We start from the raw sequence: 22,698 nt of genomic DNA, 5'->3' as shown, positions 1-22,698 counted from the left end.
AGAGGACAATGGACTACCAGAAACTTCACTGGTGACATACATTTCAGCAGCCGTGCCAGATAACAGTATCTTCACTAAAACAGACTAATACAGCCTCCGGCACTTGATGGATGGCCAGTGATCTGGCAAGTCCATTCTTCTCCATCCTTATCAGTCAGGAATATCAGGAGAGGCTCACGCTTTCATGCGAAGGGGAGCAGTGTGCATCCATCTTTTCTTGTCTGAAGGTTCTCTTTCACCATACAGTCTGCAGAGATTTGCTTGTCTTAGTATTTTACACATATTGCACTTGTGAACACTATGGATAATATCAGTGCCAGTGATACTTAGGGAGCAAGAAATAAACTGCTCTAGATACCCTAGTGAGAAATACATGGACTAAGAGGGAGGAGAAAACGCCCACAGTGATTAAGGAGCTTGCCACACCAGTGGAGTCTGCAGAGGTGCAATGACTGGGGGCACTAGTTAAATCCTACCTAAGGTCAATGATAAATTGCAGTAACACACATCTCCTGACGTGAGGGAGAATATACAGTATTTAGTGGACTTCTTTGTATTTTTGAGATTCTAATTATGGCACTTGGGAAAAGTGCTCCAACCTATTCGTCAAGTGATTAAACAGTCACAACTTTTTAAAAACATATTTATTCATTAGAGAGACAGGAAGAGCGAGAGCGAGAGTGAGAGAGAGAGAGAGAGAGAGAGAATTCCCATCTACTGGTTCACTCTCCAAATGCCTACAATGACTGGGACTGGGCAGGGCCAAAGTCGGGAGCCAGGAATTCAAATCAGATCTCCCATGTGAGTGACAGAAACTCATCTTCTTGTTGCCTCCCAGGGTCTGCTTGTAGTAACTGTGATCTCATGAGTGGACAATTGCAAACAATGATAACTCAGATAAAGGCTCAGTCCCTCAGAGAGTAACATCCGGGTTTCCCCACCTGGGAAGCAACGTACCCTACCTGAAAGTTGAGAGTGAGGGAAACGTAGAACGGGTGACAGCAGAGGGAAGAGATGGGTATCCCTTATGTCCTGTGAAACTGCAGCAGCAGAGACCATAGCTTGTTCAACGCATCACTCACATGTAGCTTTGCAGACACTGTAACTGGCCAGCACTTTGGAGTTTTCTAAGAGGTTGGGATTAATAAGCTAAAGGAGCATAAAGTATAAGCCAGTGGGAGTGATAAAAGTTGTGGGCTGTATTGAACACCATACTTTCTCTCTGCCCCAATTATTAGTCCAGCTCCTTTCACAATGACTGGTGTCAAATACAGACTTCAACCAACTTCCTGCAGAAACAAGCTGGTAGTGTCTGGTCTTGAGCCACAGAACTCTTCTCTCTCACTTTCACTTTGGGATTTCTCTAACACTGTTAGAATAAACAGAGAAATCTACTTGGCATCCATGCATGGACATTCCAGAAGTGTCCTTGTGGCTATCCTTGACCAATGCAGGAGGGAAACTGCTAGATAAATGCTTCTTCCCCTTTTCCCAAGAAGCAGGTCCTAAAATGTGCTTCCCAAGTTTCCCCAACCGTGTCTCCAGGACTGAACACCAGACAGCAGCAGCAATGACCAGATCTTTAATATGTCTTTGCACCGCTTTCCCTCAGTGATGGACAGGGGCCACACTGACTCATGTGAGCTGACTTTGCACATCTCTTCCACACTCCACATTCAGTGATGTCATTTTGGCCATGATAGGAACATTTATACCTTGGTAAACGGTAAACACCACAAATCAGGGTTATTGTTTTTTTCCAAGGCAGCTGGCCAATAAATATTTAGCAACACACCCGTCTTCATCCCTTCCTTCCATCCCCTCTCTATTCCTTCCACCAGCTTTCTCCAATTCTATTATGAAATAAACTCCCTGCACATAAGCCTTTGTCTCAGGCTCTGTTTCCATAAGAGTCCAGGCTACCCAAATATCTACCTCATAGGGCTGTTTTGAGGAGTAAAAGGATCATAATGTAATAATATGACTATGGCCAACACTGAATAGTCTACACCTAGAAAAATATACCCACCTTGAGGGTTTTATTTTTCTCATTACCTTTCAAGGGCCATTACAACAAAATTTTCAACTGCCAGGCATCCTGATGCAGGAAACAAGGTGAGTGTTAAGACAGAGGCAAAAGGGAATTTCACCAGTCTTGGTGGCTGGACTGGATGACTCAGAGAAGTTGAGAGATAAATGATTTGCCAGTGTCCTACAGAGGCAGGCTGGGGTCACAACACCTCTGGGCTGTTCAACCCTTCTTGCTCCTCCTTTGGGTATTTACGAAGTCTAAACCCCAGCCCCAGCAAGGAGTAGAAAAAGGACCTGAGTTGATTCTCTGGTCTTGCTAGAAGACTAATTTCTTTTTTTTAAACTTTTATTTAATGAATATAAATTTCCAGTGTATAGTTTATGGATTACAATGGCTTCCCCTTCCCACAAGTTCCCTCCCACCCACAACCCTCCCCTCTCCCGCTCCCTCTCCTCATCCATTCACATCAAGATTCATTTTCAATTCTCTTTATATACAGAAGATCAATTTAGTATAAAGATTTCAACAGTTTGCACCCACATAGAAACACAAAGTGAAACATACTGTTTGAGTACTGGTTATAGCATTAAATCAAAATGTACAGCACATTAAGGACAGAGATCCCACATGAGGAGCAAGTGCACAGTGGCTCCTGTTGTTGACCCAACAAATTGACACTCTAGTTTATGGCACCAGTAACCACCCTAGGCTGTCGTCATGAGTTGCCAAGGCTATGGAAGCCTTCCAAGTTTGCCGACTCTGATCATATTTAGACAAGGTCATAAAAGACAGAGTGAGGATAGTAACCAATGATCCTAAGAGTGGCATTTACCAGGTTTGAACAATTATACAGCATTAAGTGGGGAAGAGGACCATCAGTACACACATGTTGGGAGTAGAGCCATTGGTGGTAGAGTAGAGGTTATGATTACAAAGGAATGAGGCCCAAGTGCACTAGACAGGGCCTAGAACAAAGGACAGAGTCATTATTAGAGGAGCTAAGAAAGGTGCTGTCTAAGCTACAATTAAGTTTTCTGATTGAGAGGCAAATAGAACCTGATAGAAGGGGCTTGATAATAATCTGGTGGGCTTTAGGCCTTGTAAATTCAGAGGCCCAGACCTATCTATCTCTTCACTTGGGGTATATCCTAAGGGAGGTGTGAACCTCCTAGGGGAAGGCACTCTGTTGACTTTCATTACTTGGCTGGGCTGGGAGGAGAGCTGGCCAGGTAAAAGCAGGGGGCATCTCTAATAAGAAATTTACAGTTCTGCCTGCAATGTTGCTGATCCTACTTCACCATACCCTCAGCTGCAGTGGTCACTTTGGAAGCTGGGCTGAGAGAAGGGCTTTTCAGCTTAGAGCCAATAAGATCTGTGGCTCTGACCTGGGCATCCTTCGACTCCAGGGCAGGTCCATTTCCAGTGATCCAACTCTTGGCAGAGCTGCCAGGGCTCTTCACAGCTGACTTCTGCTGAAGCCCAGGCTTACCACATTGAAAGCCACTGCAGTGGACTGGCCTGTTGGGTCTCCTTGAGGGCAGATCACTGTACAGATCAGCCATTAATAGGCCTGTCACCCATTGCTTCTGATGCCTAGCTTTCTTTTCCTCCTGGTTTGTGTTAAAGCAGACCAGAGGATGGAAGTCAAGGGAGTGCCCGTGTCCCATCTCTAATCTTCGGTGGCCTGAACTACAAGTCTATAGTCACAGGAATGTTCTGTAGTAGTTTTTCTAAGGTAGACAATGCCCATGAGGAAAATTATATTCTCACTTTAAAACTTTCTTTCCCTTTGGTCTGAAAGGGAGGTTTTTTTTTTAAATAATTTTAAAATCTTTAACTCTTTTTGTAGATTGCCAATTGATTTGAATTGCTTTTTGTTTTTAGTAACCTCAGTTAACCATACTTTCTCTCAGTTGGTACTGTTAATACATTATTGGCTTCAGCTGTTTACAGAGCTATCCCAAAGTACTGAATACAATAGAAGGGGCTGGGAAAAGTCCATAGGAACCTATAGGAGGACAGCTAAACACAGAACCAACAACGCATTAGTTTTATGAGCAGCAAATCATATATAACTGTGGATGACAAAAGACTTTAAGTCGCCATGTTTAAAATTATAAACTTATCAACCAACAAGAGGCACTTGCTTACTTCACAGTATTTTTGAAAGCACCTGTAGGATTTTACAAGTATTTAACCCTTTAGGCCTCTGGGGCTTTCTCATTAAGATAACTATCATGTCTAGTAACACAAGATCATTGGACTTTTTAATTCTCAAACATTTGTATTAATAGCATTTTCCATTATAGAAACTTAAAGTTTGGTACCACATCACATCTTGACAGTACTTCTAATATAATCCAAATAGCCTGATTAGTTGGTGTCTCTATAAGATGAGAGACATAGGTCCTTCGATTTTTTCAGTTGGGCCTAAACTGGAAAAACCAAAGTCCAGGATTTACTGGAAATTTTAGAGTCCAGATTGTTTGAAACTTTGATTTTTTGAATGCCTGTCAAGAATGCCAAGAAGGCTCAAAATCCAAACTATCTGGTTGAAATAAGATTCCTTAAAATCATGACATAACATAGACCAAATTTGATCATTGTTACAAGGTGATTATTCAAATCTTTGACAATAAGCACATATTTAAATAACCCATAGCTCTTAATAAAAATTCAGCTGTTTTTGAACAATTAGAATTTAACAGACATCAAGAGAACATAATAGATTATTTTAACACATTGCTTAAACAGAGCATCAGAGTTTAATTCTATGTCAAAGAGAAATTGAGCTTCCTGTGATCTTTTGCTGTGAGGTTTCCTTCCTTTACCTTCTTTCATATTGGTGACCATGTTTCTGTGTTTCTGTGTTTCTGTGTGTAGCACATCTTTAAGCATCTTTTGCAGGGCAGGATGAGTGGCAACAAATTCTTTCAGTTTCTGTTTGCTATGAAAAGTCTTAATTTCACCTTCATTCACAAATGAGAGCTTTGCAGGATATAGTATTCTGGGCTGGCAGTTTTTCTCTCTTAGTACCTGGGCTATGTCTCGCCATTCCCTTCTAGCTTGTAGGGTTTCTGATGAGAAGTCTGCTGTGAGTCTAATTGGAGATCCTCTGAGAGTAATCTGACGTTTCTCTCTTGCACATTTTAGGATCTTTTCTTTATGTTTCACTGTGGTGAGTTTGATTACGACGTGTCGTGGTGAGGATCTCTTTTGGTCATGTTTATTAGGGGTTCTATAAGCTTCCTGTACTAAGATGCCTCTGTCCTTCTCCAAACCTGGGAAATTTTCTGCTAGTATCTCACTGAAAATGCCTTCTAATCCCTTCTCCCTCTCCATGCCTTCAGGAACTCCTAGAACCCGAATGTTGGGTTTTTTAATAGTATCCTGTAGATTCCCGACAATATTTTTTAGATTTCTAATTTCTTCTTTTCTTTGGTTTGCCTGTTTCCTTTCCTGTTCTCTGTCTTCTAAGTCTGATATTCTCTCTTCTGCTTCGCCCATTCTGTTTTTAAGGCTCTCTAATGTGTTTGTCATTTGATCTATTGAATTCTTCATTTCATTATGATTTCTCATCACTATCACAGTTTCTTGTTCTACTAGTTGTTTCATTTCATTTTGATTCCTCCTTAATATTTCATTTTCACGAGAGAGATTTTCTATCTTGTCCATGAAGGATTTCTGTAGTTCAAGAATTTGTTTTTGAGAACTTCTGAATGTTCTTATCGATTTTTTGAGATCCACTTCTTGCATTTCTTCGATCTCATCATCTTCATAATCTTGAATTGGGGTGTCTTTTTCATTTGGGGGCGTCATAGTGTCTTCCTTGTTCTTGTTACCTCGGTTTTTGCATTTGTTGTTTGGCATGTTGGAGATATTTGGTTTCTTCACTGCGGTGTTTTTTTCTTGTTATACTATGGCTCTATATTAACTGGACTGTCTACTCTCGGTGGAGCCTTAGAGGCTTGAGATGAGTGTGGACTGAGAGCTGTGTTTGGTTCCTCAGGGTTGAGGGTGTGTCAAAGGTGACACTCCCAGGTTAGGCGTGGTAAATCTCCTTCTCTTTCTTTCTTTCTTTTTTTGATTCAAAAGGGAAGTAATTCCGCACAGCTGAACGTAATTGGAGGTAGTTAGCAGGCAAATGATATACCCACAGGAGCCAGAGATCGGAAGCTCTTTCCCAAGGACCACACAGGGAATCTCTGCTGCCCTCGGTGTGGGCTCCAATTCTCCTGCAGTCTCCCACTGGGTTGCCAAGTTAGATCCTAATCTCCTGTTATTTCACCCCTCCCCCCAGAGTCAGGTGTTTCTGCTAGACTCAGGGCCGGTGCAGACCTGAGGTCGCCCTGCTTATGATGTATGTCCAAAATGGCGCCTGCTCTTTGTCTTGCTTGCCTTTGAGGGGTGAGCAGAGAGAGAGAAACTCGTGTCCGTATCGGTCGGTCACTTTTTTTTTTTTTCCTCTCTCTCTCTTCTAGTTAGCCTGGTAAACTTTTCCCCACGGAGTTTCAAGCCTCGTTCCCTCTAGTCTCCTCTTTCCGCCTGCCCGCTGGTGTCTCTGGCTATTGAGGTTCGGCTCACCTCGCGTTCCAGCGCTGGTGTGTTGAGTCTGCCGCTGGTGTCCCGAACTTGGGCTCCCACGCTCTCCAGGCAGGTCCACTGTGAATCACTAGTTCCAGAAGAGTTTCCTCTGCTGTTTCTTCCCCTACTCTTCCTTGACCCTGCAGTATCTCCACTTATATTAAACTGTCTCTCCCCCGGACTAATAGTGTGCTCCCTTCCTATTCTGCCATCTTGGATCTCCTGTCGGTAGAAGACTAATTTCAAGCACAGCATGCGGCAGCCTTTGTAACTCCTCTGATCTCTCCGCCTGGTTTTATGGGCATTGTCTCAGGAAGATGGCTAGGTGTGTATGTGTGTATATGTGTTTGTGTGTGCTTTAGGTTAAGACAGGCATATCCTCAAAGCTGCACAGTCCCAAATGGTAGCTGCCAGCCACATGTGACCATTTACATTTAAATTATCATAAAATAAAAGTTTAAATTCAGTTCTATAGTCAACTAGCCACAGTTGTAAAAGTATTTATTTTATTTCCCCCCAAAAAAACTTTTACTTAAGAAATACAAACTTCATGCATTTCATAAGTACAACTTTAGGAATATGGTGATTCTTCCCACCATACCTGCCCTCCCACTCCCACTCCTACCCCTCCTCCTCCTCCATCTCCCATTTCTAGTCTCATTCTCTGCTAATATTCATTTTCTATTAACTTTATACACAGAAGACCAGCTCTATACTAAGTAAAGATTTCAACAATTTACAAACACACACACACACACACACACACACTTTTCCTTAACAGTTGAGACAAGGAACTAGCCACATTTTGAGTGCTCAATAGCCATGTGTGACTAGGTCTACCATATTGGGCCACATAAATATGAATGGGGCTGGTGTTGTGGTGTAACAAGTTAAGCTGCCTCTTGCAATGCAGGTAACCCATATGAGCCACAGTTTGAGTCCCAGCTGCTCCACTTCCAATCCAGCTCCCTGCTAGTATGCCTAGGAAAGCAGCCGAAAATGACCCAAGTCCTTGGGCTCCTGCACCTAGGGTGGGAGACCTGGATGAAGCTCCTGGCTTCAGCCTAGTCCAGTCCTAGCTATTGTGGCCATTGAAAGACCAAGCCAGAGGATGATTCTCATTCTCTCTCTCTCTCTCTTCCTTTCAAATCAAGTAACAGAAAGTTCTTTTGCATAAATGCTTTGAAAGAGCTGCAGCATTTGGATCCCCCAGGACTGCTGTGGCGTGGAACAACCATAGCTGAGTGTATCACTATGGAAAAGGGATTCTCCTCTATCACCTGCATGTAGAAGGCTCTGGGCAGACCTCTGAGCTCCCCTCTCCACTGAAGCCAGGGAGGATGGCACTGGCCCTGGGGAACAACAGCGGCATCTCGTGGCAGAAAAAGCAGCAACAGTTAAAGGATCCTCTACCTTAGAATACTTGAGCTGGTTCTGGTTTTCTATCCAAAATTACCCTATTTTGCTTGAGAATTTTAACATATATTGATTGCTTTCAGCAAAGCAGGGACTGTGCTACGTTTTACACATATGTTTTTTCTTCTTTTTAAAAAACATTTATTTATTTGAAAGGCAGAGTTACAGAGAGGCAGAAGCAGAGAGAGAGGGAGAGAGAGAGAGAGAGAGAAAGTCTTTCATCTGCTGGTTCACTCCCCAGATGGCTGCAATAATCGGAACCACGCTGATCCGAAACCAAGAACCAGGAGCCTCTTCCGGGTCTCCCATGTGGATGCAGGGGCCCAAGGACTTGGGCCATCTTCTACTGTTTTCCAAGGCCATAGCAGAGAACTGGATAGGAAGTGGAGCAGCCGGGTCTCAAACCGGTGCCCATATGGGATACCAGCACTGCAGGCGGCGGCTTTACCTGCTATACCACAGCAACAGCCCCTATTTTTTTCTTCTAAGCAGAACAAAATCCTGATAAAGTGGGTACAATTGATACCACTCCCATTTCAGAGATGAGATAATTGAGGCTAAGGGAGACCAATTAATCTGCACTCATTAGGGTGAGGCAGTGAAAAGTCTGCTCCTGTACTAGTGGACGGATTTCAAAGCCATGCAATTTGAACATTAAAAGGAAGATGACCTCAAAATTACCCCTAGATTCCAATACAATCCTATCAAGGTGGCATGTACCAATGCCATCTCACCAGCCCAGGTGATCAATTTCAGTTCACAATTGATCACACTGATAGGTCTAAGAGTCAAAGGGATCACACAAACAAGACTAATGTCTGCTAATACTAACTGATAAAATCAGAAAGGGAGAGAAGGATCCAACATGGGAAGTGAGAGACACAGCAGACTCATAGAATGGTAGATGTCCTAAATAGCACTCTGGCCTCAGAATCAGCCCTTGAGGCATTTGGATCTGGCTGAAGAGCCTATGAGAGTATTCTAGGCATGGAAAGCCAAGACACTCTGGAAAAAAAAGAAGAAGACCTAAATGAAAGATCTCAGCGAGTGTGATCCCAGTGGAAAGAACAGGGCCATCAAAGTAGGAGGTTCCTTTCTCTGAAGGGAGGAGAGAACTTCCACTTTGACTATGACCCTGTCGGAATAAGATCAAAGTCGGAGAACCCTAAAGGCTTCCATAGCCTTGGCAACTCATGACTAGAGCCTAGGGAGATTACGACGCCATAAACAAGAGTGTTAAATTGTTAAATCAACATCAAGAGTCACTGTGTACTTACTTCTCATGTGGGATCTGTCCTTAATGGGTTGTCCAATGTGAAGTAATGCTATAGCTAGTACTGAAACAGTATTTTTACACTTTGTGTTTCCGTGTGGGTGCAAACTGATTAAATCTTTACTTAGTATATACTGAATCGATCTCCTGTATATAAAGATAATTGAAAATGGAAAAACAAACCTTGGTGTTAAATTGGAAATTACATAGAAAATTAATCAATTTTTTTAAAAAAATCATGTAGGATCTCTGTCCTTAATGTACTGTACACTGTGATTTAATGCTATAACTGGTACTCCAACAGTATTTTTCACTTTGTGTTGCTATGTGAGGGCAAACTGTTGAAATCTTTATATATACTCAACTGATTTTTCTATATATAAAGAGAATTGAAAATGAATCTTGATGTGAATGGAAGGGGAGAGAGAGAGGGAAAGGGGAGGGTTGCGGGTGGGAGGGAAGTTATGGGGGGGGGGGAGCCATTGTAATCCATAAGCTGTACTTTGGAAATTTATATTCATTAAATAAAAGATTTAAAAAAAAAACTTACCCCTAAAGTGGTGACGTGAAATACAGGATGTGCAAACAGAGCGCAGGAACATGTGCAGGTTCAACTTCTGTCTCCATTCCTGCAACTTTTGAGGGGCTGCCTTCCTGTCAGACTCCTATTATCCTCAGCAGTAAGCCAGACCCCTCTCTTCACAGATTCCCAACCCTAAATGAATCCACTCATGAGGATTATACAGCATAGAAAGCCAATTACATTAAATTTGAGATAATAAACTTGCTACCAAGTTATATTACACACCATTTAATAGAGTCAAAACATGTCAATTCTGAGATCATCTGGCAGCGTGTCAGAGCCCTTTTATGAGTGTTTAGCTAAAATTATAGTATTACCTGCAGAGGTTTTTCAAGGTCTCCGATTGCCTTTTTTTTTTCTTTTTTTTTTTTTTTTTTGCAACTCAGACACTGACTTCTGCTGCATGTCAAATGTGCTTTCTTGAGCTTCCACCACCTGTCAATCATTGTGAGTCCTTAATTAGGACTCTTCCAAGGAGACAATGACATCCCAGAGAGAGAGAGAGATTCTTCCACACGGCTCCTCGCCCTCTTCCCAGATCAAAATCCATGTCAGCAGACACGGTCAAAAGGAGACGCTTCCTACCTCTTGCGGGGCTGTTTTAACGGTGAGGTTTTGCAGTGTAGGTGGGGGAGATGGAGTGTGTGTTTGGGGGGTGCTGAGTCATCAGAATCCAGGGCAGCAGAAACTTGCTGTGCCTGACATTCTAGAGCCCCTGCCTTGGCCAACAGCCGCTGAAGGTTGTCCTGACATTCTGCCTGTGCGGTGGAAAAGTTATGAGCGTTGCCTCCTGGAAAGTAGACACTCATCAGAAACAGAGCTGGACGCTGCCGAAAGGACTTCAGGCACCAGCTGTGCCCACAGCTGTGCAGCTGCCCAACCTCCCTGATGAACCAGCATTCTTGTGTTGAGCTGCGATTGCTTCTCTGTTGCCTCTGATGTAGAAAAGCTAATGGGAGCCAAGGGGAAGGAGAGAATCGGAAGCAAGGGTAGCTGGGGAAGACAGGGGTGATAAAAGGACCTAGACCCTGAGTGGGAATTGTTTGTAGGGAGAGGAACATGATCCTATAAGGCTCCAAAGAGGGTCCTGGTGTGGTCTTCAAACGCCTGAGGCTGCTCTCCCCTCTGAATGTGCCATTGTTTCTGGAACATACACCTGCTGCTATAACAGTCAAAGCTTGGGGTGCTTTCCCAGAATTGTACGAGCCTCACCACCTTCTAGTCTTGTTGGGATCCTAAGTCAACAGCGCCTTTTCTCTCCATTTATGAGAGATAAGTGGGTGCCAACACTTATCCCCTGCTGTGCCACCCTGTTTAACAAATTCAGTCCCCTGCATTGCTGTGGCTCTGCTCCCAGATACTGGACACTTCTTCTGTCCAGCCACTGCTCCCACGGGCAGGAGGGAGGGACATCAGCCTCCTTGTCTTGGCCTCACTGTGGTTTCCCCTCTTTGTCACACCTTGGGACCTGAGGCTCATGGACAGTTCTGCCCCACATAGATTTTTCCTGCCAAATTGAGAGCTCTCACAACCATCTCTCTCTCCTAGTCTCATATTTGGGTCCAAAAGCTAAGATGATCAAATCAATTATATCATATCACTTATGCTTCTGGGAGTAAGGGGGCACTAATACTAAGTATGGCAGGCCAGCAGGCACAACTGTGATTCTCAGACAAGCTAGGTGTACCTGTACATTCATGCTCTCAAAAAAAATGTCACTCTAGCTTGGAGATTTGCTACTACCTCTGGGGGAAGCAAACTTCTCAGGAATTGGCACCACCTTGGGGTACAAACTATGTCCACTTTACTGAGTTGAATTCTGAGTCCTGAAGCTCAGCATGGTTCTGCAGCTGGCAGCTGGCAGCTGGAGGCAGGCGAGTGCCTGTCTTCCTGGTTCTCTCTTCCTCGCCAGATAGGCCATAGGAGGCCTTACCCTCCTGATTGGGTTTAAGAGAGACTCCCTCCCTAAGGACCCAGGGTCACTCAGGGTCCCCTCTCCAGCCCACTCAGGAGGCCCAGCACCCCTCACATAAGTAGCTCTCCAGTGGGGACAACTGCTGCTGCCACCACCACTGTCCCAGCTGCAGGGTGACCCTGGTTTGCAAATCCAGAGCAAGACCCATCTCATCTCGGTGAGAGAGGCAGGCTAGGAGCCCAGCTGTGAGATGATGTCTTTCTTGGGCAGTGTGAAACTCGTCAGACACAAGACCTGGTATTAGGTATGTATTGCATTATATCATTGCAATAATTATTGGAAGTCTAGCTATCGAGCCATTCCCAGGTGTTGGGAGGGGGGAGGGTTGTGGCAAGATTGTCTTTTCAATTTTGGAGAGTTTTCCTGTGGCTACAAGGCAAGTAACGGGTTGGAAAAAGTCTGTAAGCACTGGACACCTTCATAGTGTAGTGTTTTAGTGACTTTTTTTATACGGTTCTTGTAAATTAGATACGTGTAGTGGTGTTTCAGAATGTTTGTTTATGCACTAGTTCAGACAACTTTCCCTGTTACTTGTTCTTGATAAGTGAAAACTGCAGGGAAATAAAATAAATAAATAAATAAAGACCTGGTATTGAGGTCAGACACCTATGGGTGCCTTTTTCTGGGGAGGGTAATTAACAAGGAGAATAAAAGGAAGAGAGAAAAATCAGATTTTTTGCATCAAGTGAAATTAGCAATCTCCAAAATGCCAATCGGTGAAACACCTGCCCTTAGAAATTCACAGGTTTCTTTGAAGGCATTCTCTTAACTGCAGTGAGTGGGCGTGGTGGTAGGGAGGGGGCAGGACCCAGTAGAGGGCAACTCTCCAAGCACCAATCCTACTTTATGAATCACTAGTCTAGTTTTAAAACAGCCACTCCTGAAACACCCACTGTTGTCTGCAGCTCCTAACATAGAGGGATCCAGAGCAGAACCACCCAGGCCCTTGCTGCCCACCTGTCTCCATGCTGTCCAACCCCTTCCAAACTGAGACCAGGGGATGGGCGCTTACACAAGCCTTTCTTGATGCAGAAAACAAAAAGTCGGCAAGTCTTTCCAAGGCTTATTAAAGTACAAAGCCAAAGTCAAATTTCTGCCATGGTCTCAAATGTAATGACCACTTAGTAATCCAAGCAAGGCCCAGAAGGGAATGAGAACAGGATGAAATACTCAGATGATGGGTATGGTGGGGCAATAAGGGCGGCCTTCTGTGTTTCTTCTTTTCCTGTGATAGCTGTTAGAACATGAGGAATACTTCAACCAAATGAAGCACTCTAATATCAGTTGCTTCAAAAGGAAAGCATCCCATTTATGTGGAAAGGGTAGGTCTTGGTGGACATGTGTGGCTCCTCTTGGGGCAAGGCTGGGCTGTGGGAGCAGCATCTTTCCCACACAAGCAGGAGCCAGAGGGTAGGACTGGGTCTCAGGTGACATCTTGACTATGTGTTTGTAACACATCCACAGCACTCCCACAATATGACCGGATCCCACCCCAGTCTGCCCACCAAGACTGTCTCGCAGGGTCATGGGGGGTGCAGATGCCCTGGCCTCTCAGAGATCTGTTCCCTTGCAGGGCCCAGCAGAGCAGTTACTTCTGCTCTGTTACAATCAAAACCTCCTCTGAATGTTCCAACATGAGATGCAGTCCACACAGCAGACTCATAGAATAACAATCACTTTAAGTAACACTCTGACCTCAGAATCAGCCCTTAAGGCATCTTGGTCTGGCTGAAAAGCCCACTAGGGCATTTCAGGCATTCAAAGCCAAGACACCGTGGCAAAAAATGTTCTATATGAAGGATCTTTGTGAAAGAGACCCCAGTGGAAAGAAGTGGCCATCAAAGAAGGATGTACTTTTCTCTGAAGGGAGGAGAGAACTTCCACTTTGCTTATGGCGTTGTCTAAATACTGACAGAGACTGTGGATTCAAAAGGCTCATGTCAAGAGCCTTGGGTGATCACTGATGTCATACATAAGAGTATTAATTGTTAAGTTAACAACAGGAGTCATTGTGCACTAACGCCCCATGCAGGTCCTCTGTCCTCAACGAGTTGTATTATGAAAGTTAACTGTAAAACTAGTTCTCAATTTTTTTGTGTGTGTGCATGTATGTGCAAATTGTTTCTTTACTTAGTATAGAGTTGGTCTTCTGTGTACAAAGTTAATTGAAAATGAATCATACTGCTATATGTTGTACCTATGAAATTTATATTAAATAAAAGCTTTATATAAAAATAAATATATATATAAATATATATTTATATAAAAAATAAATAAAAATAAGGAATAAAAAAGAAAATGAATTTGAATGGAGAATGGGACTGGGAAGGGAGAGGGAGGAGAAGGAGGGGTGGGAGGGTGGGTATGGTGGGAAGAATAACTATATTTCTAAAGTTGTACTTATTTTTTAAAATTAATTAATTAATTAATTAAAAAAAGAAAAAAACCTCCTCTGGCTGAATCCTGCTTACCTTGGCAAGTACATGACAAATACCAATATGAGGGTACTATAGAAAGTTCCTGAAAAATGGAATTAAAAGATAACTTTGTTTCAGTGCAAAAAAATTTTTGGAATCCACACATCTAAGGGATCTTCAAAATTTTCATGAAAAAATATGTTATGAAAAATAATACAAGGATTTTTTAAAAAAACACCAAAATAAGCTTATCTATTCGTTCCATTGTTCCATGAGCATTCTGAAGTATGCTCATACAGCTCTTGCTTCATGCTACATTTTGAGTCCAACTGAAGTCATTATCTGAAAGCTGGCCTGGACTCTGTTTGGAGACAAGAAGAGAAGCTGAAATGTCTCTGACTTTGTGGCTGGGAGAGGCCGGATGCACATCCACAGTGATAGATTTCAGGTGCTTTAAAAAAGTACAGGTAACAGCTGATAGCTAACGTGGTGAACGGCTCGTGGTGTGCCAGGGACTGTGTGAGCAATGTGATACATGACCTTACGTCATCACTATCTCCCTGTGATGTCCACATCATGCCCCTCCTCACTGTATGGCGCTCTGGGGAAGATGGTACAGTGACTACCCTCGCTTTTCAGACCAGGAAAGAGGAACTCAGATTTAGAAACGTGCCCAGAATGAGGTAGTGTCAGAACACCAGGCCTTGGGACTCTCGGACTTGCTCTCTCAACCCCTGTGTTTCTATTGTCTCAGGAGACATGAAAGACCTGTGGCTGATACTTATGAGGTTTACACTAAGGTTTCCTTCTTTTGCTGCTTGTTCTAACTTCCAGATTCTCTAAACCTGGAAGGAGCCAAGAGATCATTTGGTGCACCTCCTTTCTTAAAACACAAAACGGTGCTCTCTGGGCCTGGGCCCTAGAATCAGTCCCAGGTCTAGGAGAATGGGGCATGGGCAGGATGGGTTATGGGCCCAGCCTAGGAACGGGGCAGGTGGGGGTACTTTCTTAACCCACGGGAAACGGAAGTGAGAAAAGCTGTGGCTCATTACCTGCTGACTTGCTGATTTGGGCCCATCCCGGAGTCTCCATGAACAAACCCAATTTTCATTGCCCAGAAGAAGGAAAGTGATTGCCCATCCTCCCTCCCCCCACCGAGGGATCACTCACCCCGGAGAAGTTGAGTCTGTAAATAAAGTTGGTCATTGCCATCAGCCAGGCTAAGCCTTCATCACCTTGACATGTTGAACACCAGCAAGGCTAAAATGAGAGTCAGGGACAAGTGCTGTGGCTGCCTCTTCTGACTCACCGTGTTACTCACCAGCCGTGACTAGGAGGCGGTGTGTATGACCAGACACAAGCCTAAGTGCGTTATTTTGCAACACAGAGCCTTCTCCCCTGCCTGTCAGCCTTCTGCAATCAGAATTTTCAGTCCACAAACCAAGTATCCCTTCCTCCAGCCCAAAATGTTAACGTAGGAACCAACCGCTCTGGAGCCCACACCAAGGACTATGCAGAGATTCATATGCACTGTCTCCTTCAATGTCGACAACAGCCCTCGGAGGTCAACGCCATCACTATCAGCACCCCTGTCGCAGTCTCCTTCATGTTGCTATAACAAAATACCTGAACCTCCGTACTTGCAGAGATGCTTACTGTGCTTACGGCTTTGGAGGCTGACAGTCCAAGACGGCGTGGTTGCATTTGTCTGGACTCTGCGAGGGTCCCCTTGGCTGCACTGCAAGACAAAAGGGGACCTCAGGGGAGAGGAGCCAAGAGGAAGATGTCACTCAGCAAGAGAGTTTCTGGGGTCAAGCTCACTCTTTCATGACAACTCACTTTCCCGAGAACCAACTGGATTCCCACAAGAACCACATTAATCCCCTCTGGGGTCAGTGTCCCTAAGGACCTCTCCACCTATAGCCCCACCTCTTGAAGTGTCCATCAACTCAGTATTACCATACTGAGGACTAAGTTTCCAGCCCATGAATTTTGGGAGATACACTCAAACCATATTCAAACCATAACAATCCTTGTTCTACTGATAGGAACGTTAAGATTTTATTTATTTATTTGAGAAGTAGAGTTCAGACAGTGAGAGGGAGAGACAGAGAGAGAGGTCTTCCATCCACTGGTTCACTCCCCAGTTGGCTGCAATGGCCGGAGTTGCGTTGATCCGAAGCCAGGAGCCAGGAGTCTCCCATGGAAGTGCAGGAGCCCAAGTACTTGGGCCATCTTCCACTGCTTTCCCAGGCCGTAGCAGAGAGCTGGATTGGAAGAGGAGCAGCTGGAACTAGAACTGGTGACCACATGGACTGCAGGTGCAACAGGTGAGGATTAACCTACTGCGCACAGCGCCGGCCCCTAATGGGAACATGGAGGCTACGGGCACTGGCTGGTAACACTGCGTGTGCTCTCCTCCTGGAGCTGCTTTGTATCCCTGGGAGCCTGGTGGCTGTGACTGCAGCAACAGGGCCTTTTTGCCCCGTGATTCCAGATGAGTGGGGCCAGTGGCTGAGATGCACAGTCAGGAGAGGAGAGGGAGGGTGTGTGTCCCCTCATCTTTCCCTACTGGGCCAGCCTTGGCAGTGGCTGTGCTACTGCACTCCACCACAGCTCCAGTCCACTCTCCATGGATTCAGCTAACTCTGTCCCTGCTGGAAGAAATGTGACAATGGCTTCCCCTGCTGTTATTCCTGGGGACTTTACCATCCCCCATTGGTTTTACCAAACGTTCCCACACTGCCTGAAAATCCTTCTTTTATTAAGCTCGCTCAGTTAAATTCTTTGAGTATACCATTGCTTTCCTGCCAGGACTGTGGCTGAAGGAGAAACTAAATTTCTTGCTCAAGTTAGCACAGCTAAATATGGTAAATCTGGGATTAGAAATCTTGGCAGACCAACTCCACAACCCACCATTTAAATCACTATCTACATTGGGCACAGCATCAAATAAACCCACCAATGATACAGAACAAGAATGCAGCTCCTAATTTCAAATCCTCTTTGCTTTCACAGATCCTGCCATTTAGATGAACAGGGCCCACTATCATAGTGACGTGCTGGGTCTCACTTTCTCCCCGTGACTGCCAAGGTTGCCCTCATTTCCCCAGCACGGTCAAGGCCACTGTGAAAATGAGCTGTCAGAAACCCAAGAGCTTGGCATGGGGAGGCTTTCTCTCACATATCCAGGCCCCTACTCACTTGTCACCCAGACCTAGCTGAGCACAAACACTGCTACAGGGAGACCTGGACAAGACCACTGCCCACTGCCCGTACTGTCCCCATGCCATAGCCTATGAGAGCACAAATCTCCCAAGGCAAGCCCCACTCTTTCCCTAGCTCTGAACCCAGCTTCAGCTCCTTCAGTAACTCTCTCTGTGCCTCAGCTCTCCATCCTATAACAAAGTGGTGCTCTGGGTCACGGTAACTCAAACAGGAAACTTAGCCCTTGGCTGTGACAAACACTTTCTTCCAAGTGTGTATCTATTGAGTAGACTTTGGGGAAGGAGAGGTGAGGTTTCCCTTGAGGCAACACAGACAATTTCAACAGAACATTAAACACCCTTATCTTCAAATCTTTAAAAGATCTGTGGACAACACTCTAGCATCACCAATTTGTCAGTAGCTGCTTCTCACACAGAACCCAGCTCCCTCCCATCTTGTTCTCTCCTTGTCTTTTTCTCCTCTTTTCAAGAATAAAAAGCAACATTGGTGCATTGCTCTCCTGTAGTGCAGTTGTCTTCCTAGCTGCCGTGGTTGCTGCGCCCATTTCAACATGGAGTGGTCTTTTCAGTGTGTTTCCTTTAACCATGCACTCCCCATAGGAGAGAGCAGCTAATAAGTCAGTAGTCACTACGTCACACATCAAGATAGGTGGGCACCTCTGTAATGCAGTTAGAAGTGTTACTCCCCTTGCCCTCTGTAAACTAGAAGTGTGGGGAAGTTGTTAAATGATTTGATTGACAGCAAAGATGGTGAATGGTGAAACATCCAAAGGCAAAAACAACAACAAAAAAAAAAACAGCATAGTGGCTGCTGAAAGGCAGAGTTCAGGGCTTGGCCTAATGATGCTCCCTATCTTTTCCATGAACCATGGGACTCGGGCTGGAGCTCTTATCATGCTGAGCCTCCCTTTCTTTGTCTACTAACTCTGTGATTCTCAAAGTGTGGTTCCCAATCCAGCAGCCTCGGGATCACCTGGGACTACATTGGAAATGCAGATTCTCAGGCCCCATGCAGACTCAGAAATCCTGGGGCCAGGGCTCTGCAATCTGTACTTCAAGAAGCCCAGAAAACACCTGTCACAATGAATGTGAGAACTACTGACCACCCACATCATGAGGAGCTGTTCTCTCACAAACCTTCAACAGTCACAGTTCTTCCCCAGATGTCCAAAGCCCTCACTGTTTCCTCCCCATCCTCAAAGCACAGTAAGTTTTGAGATGTGTGCACCTTCTATTCCATTCGCCTGAGCTGTTCTCCCCAGTGGCATCTGTGTGTCTTTCGGGTGGCCTCACTGTATACAGTACATGCCTCCAGCAATCTACACATTTTCTTTACATCACTAGTTACCATCTATTGCTAATTTATTTTTCTCCCTCCCTCCTGAAATATGAGGTCATGAAAGAGGGGCCGCATCTATTGCTTTTCTGTATCCTCAGAACTTAGCAGTAGGCCCAGAACCGTCCTGTAGAACTTTCTGAAATGATGGAAATGTTGGGGCCCTCTGCATCCAAATGGAAACTACTAGCCATATGAGGTGCCTACTCAGGTACTTGAAATTGGGCTAGTTTGGCTAAATGACTAAACTGACATTTTTAATTTAACTTCAATTAATTAAAATAGCCATGTGTAGCTACTTCCTACTGTGCTGAACAGCAACAGATCTAGATGCTCAAATTGAACAAATGAATAAATTCCTTGTCAAAAGTGCCAAGAACGTGATAAACTTGCCAACAGTAGACAAAGAACACTTTCATTGTCTCTGATGTGTTCAATTACTCTTTTTATTATTATTATTATTTAATCCTACTTTGGGTAGGAACTAACTTCTACATTCCATTGAAATTGTTTTCAAGTGCTTACCAGCACTCTGTTAGAAATTTTTAGCTGAGAGGTGGGAAAAAAAAGGTAGAAAGTACACACATTAAGATGGCTTTGAAGGTAAAATGGAGTTATTTCTGGTATAGGAAGTTTGGGTTGGAGAAAACAGAAGGAATGGGCCCAAGTCTCTTCTGATTTCTAATGGATTCTGCTTACAGACCTGGCAGCTGCTGGAGATGGAGAAAACCAGGCCTCCTCTTTTTAGCAGAGAACATGTAACCAGGTAGATGGAAAGAACTCAGTCAAAAATGCTTGGATTATTTGTCATCACAGAAAATTGCTTAACTTCTCTAAGCCTCAACTTCTTGATCTGCAAAACAGAAATATTAACACCCACCTCATACAGCTAAATATGTCAACTGCTTAGCATGCGGAATGTGTAGTTCCCCTCTTCCATGGTCAAAAGTTTTACAAGTCCAAGGGGAAATCTGTTTACTAGAAAGTTTTCTTTCTCTAAAATATCCCCACTCCTTGTACTTTTTGAACATAAGGTAACTTCACTTAACATTATCCTAACCTTGTGTCCCTCTGTCTTCAAGACTCGGACACCTAATTTTCCACTTTAGAGAACAGTCATCACTACCTTGGTTAGTATCAGGTGATTTGACATACTTTTAACCTTTTTATCAGATGTATGAGAATATATTCATAGCCCAAACTTCCTTTTTTTATAGGCTAAAAATGAGATCCGATTCTTTCAGCTTCATAATTCTTGTTATACATTTTCTAACAAGGAAGAATATGGCCCGTGTCATCTTCATTATTAGGAATATTGTATACCAAAGTGGGCTCTGATTTCCTGAAATATTCGCGCAGTTTGATACTAGATCATTTTCTTCCCTTCCCTTACTTTGTACCTTCAGTGTTTCTCTGTCTCTCTCTCTCTCTCTCCTTCCCCTGGGTTCTCCCAAAAACATTACCTCAGGCAAAGGCTTCCACTTGGTGGCTTGTTTGACCTCAGGAATAGGGGCACCAGATGGACAAGTGACTAGTGCATGAGGGAAACTATTATCAAGAGTAATCATTTTTTCCTGTTTTCTTTTGAGAATGCTGATACAAGGGACATCAGTGACAAGTCAGGGGCAGCCAGAGAGTTGCTCACTGTTACATGATTGGCTCTCACAGAACTGCTGAGGAGCCTTATAAATTGCAACACAAAACTATCTGCCTGGGAGAGGAAAGAAGAAAGCAGCTGCCCATCTATCTTCATCGCCACTGATAAATTTACTTTATTTATTTGAAAGGCAGAATGACAGAGAGCGAGAGACTAAGAAAGAGAGCTCTTCTATTCACTGGCTCATTCCCCAAATGGCCACAAGAGCTGGGCAAGCTGAAGCAAGGAGCCAAGAACTCCATCTGAGTCTCCCACACAGACAGCAAGAGTGCAAGAACTTGAATCATCTGCTGCCTTCCCAGGCACATCAGCAGGAAGACGGATCAGAAGCAGAGCTGCTGGGACTGGAACTGGTGCTCAGATATGGGATGACGGTGTCCCGAGTGGCAGCTTAATCCACTGCTCCATAATGCTGGCCCCACAGATACGTGAGTTGTGCATGGCTGGGTATTGATCTGGTTCCCACATGTGCCCTCAGGACAGTCCAGCATCAGAGACACAAGAGAGCCACAGCACATGGCTAATCTGGCTGGCTGCACTGATGTTTGCACAGACCTCGTCCCCACGGTAATGGTATAAGAACAAGGAGGCTGAGTTGTGCAAACAAAGTACTGTCCGTTTCTTGCCCTTGTGTGTGCCCCTATTTAAATTCAATCTATCAAAGGACGGCCTCCATGAGGGCAGCCAACCACAACCTCTGGGAAGGCTTAATTCAAGAAAATTAGTAGAACAAGTTCCAGTTGCTGCTGTTGCACCTGGTCCCAAGACTATAATAATATCCTTCATCTCCCTCCTCTACCACCCATCTTAGACTTCTCCAATCCTTAACCAGAATCTTGCCTGATCCAGGTTGCTTTCTCAGAAGATGACCTTGAGTCTTAGAGTTTCAGCACAATTCATCAATGAATCTGAAAATATTTCCATACAGACCCTCTGAGTTTCACAACATGCCTTGTGTTGACAACTGACTAACCTAAGTCTGCCGTTTTCTTTCTTCAGTCTCTTAAGCAATCTAAGCACACCAAGCAACTCAATTCTTACAATTACCACTGCTCCCTACTGTGTAAGGACAACGGCTACCATACACACCAGTGCTTTCCCCACTGCACCTCATCCCAATCCAGCACAAATAAGAGATTTAGCAATTGAGACACTGCTGGCCAGGTACCACCACTCCACTCACCACCAGAAATAGGGTCCTTATTACCTCTGACCAGTGATCTCACTCCAAAATCCCAGTCCTGTTTATCCTAGCCTGAGTTTCCCTGAAAGCAAAGTAGTAACCCACCCCATTGCAAGCCAGTGGGAGTAGCAGCCAGTGCAGAACTGATTGCTACTGCAGTGACTGCAATAAAAGACAGCATTTGTTCTGGTACCAGAGGAGTCTAATGCACGCCCTCTAGAATGTCCTTAGTTTCTAGTTTGCCCATGATTATTCCAGTTAATAGTGTGCCCTTTTGTTCTCAGCTGTTTCCCAGTTTAGACCACAAGGATATTTTCACTCAGGGCGCTCATGCTCACTTGCTCCCTCCCCCTTCCTCCCCCGTCTCTGGAAGCACACACAATATTCCCCAATAGAATTAACTTTCCTTAGTTATTTTTCTTCTCTGTTGCTATTTTTTCTTATTTTACTACTGACTTCTGCAGAAATGTTCTGGCCAAAATGCACTGTGTGTTGAGGTAAATAAAGAATGGACCTAAAGAAATTTCTTTCTGCTGAGTCGTGAGCCGGGGAACAGATCTTGTGCCATGTAGATTTTATTTTAATATACTTAATGCAGTACTACATTCCTCAAGTACTGTCAGAGTAAGAACTGCCCTTTGGGACAGAAAAATCACATAAGCAGTGCTGAGAACCATGAATTGTAGATGGAAGTGTTTTATGGTCCTAGAAACCAATAGTATATGAATATAGAACATTATCAACTTCTTAACATGTGGCCACTGTGAAAGAACAGGCTCATTCATGTCATTACAGATACTACAATACCTATATTCTTCTTGTTTCTATTTAAGAACCAAACAAGAAGTGTTTACAAACTGTAAAATGATTTTAGATCAATGCGATAAATTTGAATTGCAAACTACTTATCAAATGAATGACAAAAGCTAACTACAAACATAATCCTGAATAACTGGAGCATCTGTTGCACACTACAACAGATTGAAGCAGGGTGTTTAAATGACCACAGACATGG

The sequence above is a fragment of the Lepus europaeus genome, chromosome 11, assembly GCF_033115175.1.
Source record: "Lepus europaeus isolate LE1 chromosome 11, mLepTim1.pri, whole genome shotgun sequence".
NCBI lineage: Eukaryota > Metazoa > Chordata > Mammalia > Lagomorpha > Leporidae > Lepus > Lepus europaeus.
Note: the sequence above shows the minus strand (reverse complement) of the source record.